Consider the following 5,739-nt stretch of genomic DNA (forward strand, 5'->3'; position numbering starts at 1 on the left):
CGATTTGCTGTCAGGCTACAGATGTCCTGACAATAAATGTTTGAATGCTACAGGTTTGAATGCTACAGGTGTCCTGACAATAAATGTTTGAATGCGATTTGCTGTGAAGATACTGAAAAGTAAAATAACTTTTGCTATGCTATACTGTTCAACTGAAACCAGAATCCAAGTGCCACATGTTAAAATGGTAAGCAGACAACGTAACTTTTGTTCTATTATAGTGTAGTTGGTAATCACAGAGGGTTGAGTATGATATATTAAAACAATTTTGAATATGCAAATCAAAAAGCCACGAGACAATCACAGCCGTTATAAAGTTATGGTGGAACGGAATGTATCAGAACGACATTTTAACGAAGCTTGACGGTACGTGTGTAGCTTCACCGAAAATTGATCGCTTTTAAAATAAGCCTTTTATGAAGAAAAATATTCTTATATTCAGATCATAATAAAGATGTGTTCAGATCAGGACTTTTGAGTTTCCACGATGGTTATCCTATGTAGTTGATGGTATGGGAAATCTAAGGAATATGTATCAATTTGGGGTACCAGGAGCATTCAAAAAGAGACCCCAGCTGTGGTAAGCAAAGTATCACGTCTTTTAACAGGTAAGGATCCACAAACACAAAGATCAGTGGCAAAAGCCGTCCACGTGTGCCAGGCAACAATATACAATATATCCAAGAAAGACACTTGTCTGGAAAAACGCCACAAGTCACGTGTGCACAAGCTGCTTTCACAACATATCCAGGAAAGAAAGATTTAAATACAGAAAACTGTACGAATGGTATCTAAATGTGTGAAAATGGAAATATGTGTGACACTACACTTAATAAAGTGTATGTGAACTTTGATAGCAGCAACAAGTCTTGTGCCATTTTAAACTGGTCAACAGGTGAAAACAAAATTATAAAAGTGGTACACGGCATATTGCAAAACTATTTCAAAGGAATTCTTCATCATCGCTGAATACTGCACCAGAGGTACACTACAGGGGTCAGGAGAATGGATACAAAGGTCAAGGTGAACTTTGCTTACTATCAGACCAAAGTTATGGACCACGTGTACCACTCAGAAATATATACTTTATAGGGAAACGAGGCCAACAGAGTATGAATTCACTAGATAAGGTTTCGAGTCATACCACATTCAACCACCACAAACCTCAACATGCATCTGTATTATGAAACGGGTATGTATACTGTTACATTTGAAAACATACCAGTCAAGTCGCCTGGTACAGTGTCTACGTATTTCTGATCGATCGTGTTGTTGAAATGGGCGTTGGGAAACTGTTTTCCTTGTACACTAGATGGATAATGGAAAGCATCTCAGAAGAGTGGTGTGCTTTTGACAGGACTGCCTTACGATGGAGTTTTTTCAATGAAAAGTATCCGCCGGTTATAGTCAAGATGCATGATTGTCAGACAGAGCATGGCCGGACGTAACGACATAGACTGTAACGACGGGGTAAGACTCCAAAACCGTTCAAATATAAAGAATTCAATCTCTGTAGGGATAAAGGATGATGCTCATTGTACATTAAAGTGATCAGTATTAATTGTATCATTACTTCCTTTTACATATATTATGTATGCAGTTTTGTGGATTTCAAGAATATACTTTTCCTTTAATTCTTTTATATTTATCTATTATTATTAAGCTAATTTAATACATAATATACTCCGATTTGTACTGAACCAACCTAAGCCTAGCATTTTTAGTTAATCTTGAAGATGTTGTAAAGATTGTTTGTTTTGTAATTAAGCTACACGATGGGCTATCTGTGCTCTGCCCATCACGGGTATCGAAACCCGGATTCTAGCGTTGTAAGTCCGCAGACATACCGCTGTGCCACTGGGGGCATATTGTAAAGAACAAAACGTATAGCATAATAAAACTTATTTGCGTAAGTTTAATGGAGTTTTATAATGTCGTACGTAAGTTTAATGGACTTTTAAAATGTATCTTATGTTAAGTCTAATGAAGTTTTATCATGTCTTACATTAAGTCTAATGGACTTTTATAATGTCTCTTACGTTAAGTCTAATGAAGTTTTATAATGTCTTACGAAAAGTTTAATGGAGTTTTATAATGTCTTAAGTAAGTCTAATGGAGTTTTATAATGTCGTACGTAAGTATAATGGACTTTTATAATGTATCTTACGTTAAGTCTAATGAAGTTTTATAATGTCTTACGAAAGTTTAATGGAGTTTTATAATGTCTTAAGTAAGTCTAATGGAGTTTTATAATGTCGTACGTAAGTATAATGGACTTTTATAATGTCTTACGTTAAGTCTAATGGACTTTTATAATGTATCTTACGTTAAGTCTAATGGACTTATAATGTATCTTACGTTAAGTCTAATGGACTTTTATAATGTATCTTACGTTAAGTCTAATGGACTTTTATAATGTATCTTACGTTAAGTGTAATAGACTTTTATAATGTATCTTACGTAAGTGTAATGGACTTTTATAATGTATCTTACGTTAAGTCTAATGGACTTTTATAATGTATCTTACGTAAGTGTAATGGACTTTTATAATGTATCTTACGTAAGTCTAATGGACTTTTATAATGTCTCTTACGTTAAGTCTAATGGACTTTTATAATGTCTCTTATATACATCTATTAGTTAGTCCGTACTAGATCTGTTAAGCCAAAATGAAACACTTTAGTAAAGGGCATATTTCATAGTTACAACAAGTTCCTGCAATGTTGTAAGTATACATATATATACCCAGTTTCAGCCAGAAGAACTGGTAATACATAACAATGGAAAACAACCTTATAGTTACCAACACTTAGTAATCTTTAATTGTTCTCAAACAACATATCGTTGTGTAAGAACCAATATATTAAAACCATTAAGTCGATGCAAATAAAATATTCATGAATGATAGAAATATTAACACCCTTGCGTTAATATTTCGAGTATCTTCCCTTGATTACAGCTTCAAAAGGTGTTATCTAGTTGTTAACCTGTGTTCATTCTGTTTGACATACTTTCTTCAATTGGGATAAATACAATACAAAACGTTTGTCTACAACTGTATACATACATATATATTACATATATACACGATATTCCAACAAAAAGTTATTTCTCCGAGTATTAACAACTGTAATAATGATGTTAAAAAACCTTTACAACAAACGCAACTTCGAATTATATGTTTATTTGTGGGTGTATAAGATATGAGAGGCTTTGTGTACTACAAGATCTTGTAAATAAATCACGCACTAAGTAAAAGAACTGTATTTTACTCGAATATGTAATAAACTGGACTCGAAACCCCATCGTTAGTACTCCGTTCTATCCAATAATTTAATAGTATGTTTGTATAATAGTTATGTGATAACAGTAGACGCAGGAAGGATGTGCGCGCGAGGATTAACAATGTCCCACGCTCAGATTGATAAGTTAATCAGGAAGAGAACTGCATCATAGCTAGTGAAGACTTCCTTTTTTGTATTTAGGGAACTTGGCTAAACGATGATGAAATTCTGAATAAAAGTAACTTGTTTTGAATTTCCTTAAGATGTAAGATTTAATTTTTTTTGTTAGGATCCATCGAATCGAAGGCTTTTAAAACATCATATATGATATTTTGATGGATCTAATAATACGACTATTCAATGTTGAGCTTTAAGAATACTTTAATCTGGCATATAATGCATCTCTTAACTCTTTAGCAGTGGTTTTAAAGATACAGGGTCTATGTAGCTAGGGACATGGTTTCAGAAGACATAGTATGCTACAAACTGTAAAACTGAGTTTAAAATTATGTTGATTCATTATGTACACAATATTAGAAGTTCCACAAATGAGGTTAGTTCATACATGAAAAGCAGACTCTTTCTGCCATGTTACTTTCATGCTTACAGCTTTAAAATTCAGTGCATTTCCAATAAGCCTTTTCTGAAAATACATCTGGTACTAAAACTATTATATATTTGACATTAACCCTTCACCGTTTCATTGCACGCTTTGGAGGCCACGAATAGGGCTATCCAGACGTGAAGTCAAGACTAACTGTACTTATCCCAATTTAGTCCTAGCCGTCTGAAGTGGTTCTGTGTAGCTTGGTCAACATACTGATTGTTCTTATCCCAAGTCCAACCCCAGCCAACTGGAGTGGTTCTGTACTACTAGGTCAACATACTGATTGTCCGGGTTAGTAACATGCTACTGAAAAAGAGCATCATGATTGGATGGAATGATTCCTTTGGTAGAATATAGCCTCGTTAACAGATTGCTGGTTGCGTCATATAGGACGACTGTGAAGTTGGAAGTGTTGAGATTTCACATAAGGTTGAGCATAACGATCCAACTTCAAATAAGTGAAGGCCTGAATCACATCAGGGACTTGCTTCAAACAAAGTAAACGCATACTGTGCAGCTATAAGAGACGGGTGGATACAGGATTTCTCTTTGGCTTGGGCGTCACAAATGTCAATGACATACAAACATATAAAGCTCTTGCCTTGTGTTACATGTCACTCAAATGTCCGCATCTAGGGGTCATAGTGGGCATGTCGTAGGACTTGACCACAAGGACGTCACTATCCACAATGCGTACCAAGCAAGTCCTAAATCTTTTTTCCAAGGCATCCTTCAAAGGAATATGTAGTCTCGTGTCTGTCTCCATCCTGTTATCTGATTCATTATGTACTTTTTTCTCGGTTGTTATTGCTAATAATGTCTAAAAATATCATAATTATGGAACTCGGTTATGTCTACCTTCCCTAGATCAAAATTCATAATGGAAGAACGAGGGCGGGGAATGAGGAAGTGGACATTTGTATTTCGAACATAATAAACATTATCAGATTGGCATAAATGTCTGTTAGTTGAAATATTTAATTCTTGCCATCACAAAATACTTTTAGTACAGAGACGTAACGCATATAATACTAAAGCATTTTTCATGCTAAACAGAGAGATGGAAGCATGATTTTTCTGTTAGAACCACGAAGTTCACGAAAAACATGATTATCCAGACTTATAAATTTGAAGAATACGTAAAACACCATAAAACGATTCATAACATGCACCGATTGGTTGGGGCCGAGCAAAATAAGTGAGAGCTTAGAGCCTACGGAAGAACATAATAAAATGGTGTTTTTTTTTCTTTCCAGTTCGTCCCCATATTCCGAAAATATGTCCAAGCTCCCAAACTATTTATTACTGGCACAAGTGGTCATGTACGTGCGTGCCGAAAATAAATGTATCTACATTTGGTTTTACTCTAAAAGATAGAAATAAAAAACGTTCCAGGGAAAAACAACATATTGTAGAACGATCATATTTATATATTAATATTCTGGGGACTGTATATATATATATATTAACTGTGAAATTAATTATAATATAAAAAAAAAACTAGCTAGCGTTCGAAATGGCTAAGAACGCACGCAAGTCTTCGCTGTTGAACTAGCGTTACTAAGTAACTGGTACATGTATTTGTCACACACACACATGTATAAAACATATATCTGCACACATGATAGTACTACCACGATACACACGTATAAAACATATCTGCACACATGGTAGTACTACCACGACACACACGTATAAAACATATATCTACACACATGATTGTACTACCACGATACACACGTATAAAACATATATCTGCACACATGGTAGTACTACCACGATACACACGTATAAAACATGTATCTGCACACATGGTAGTACTACCACGACACACACGTATAAAACATA

Source organism: Limulus polyphemus, unplaced genomic scaffold, assembly GCF_000517525.1.
Source record: "Limulus polyphemus unplaced genomic scaffold, Limulus_polyphemus-2.1.2 Scaffold6520, whole genome shotgun sequence".
Lineage (NCBI taxonomy): Eukaryota > Metazoa > Arthropoda > Merostomata > Xiphosura > Limulidae > Limulus > Limulus polyphemus.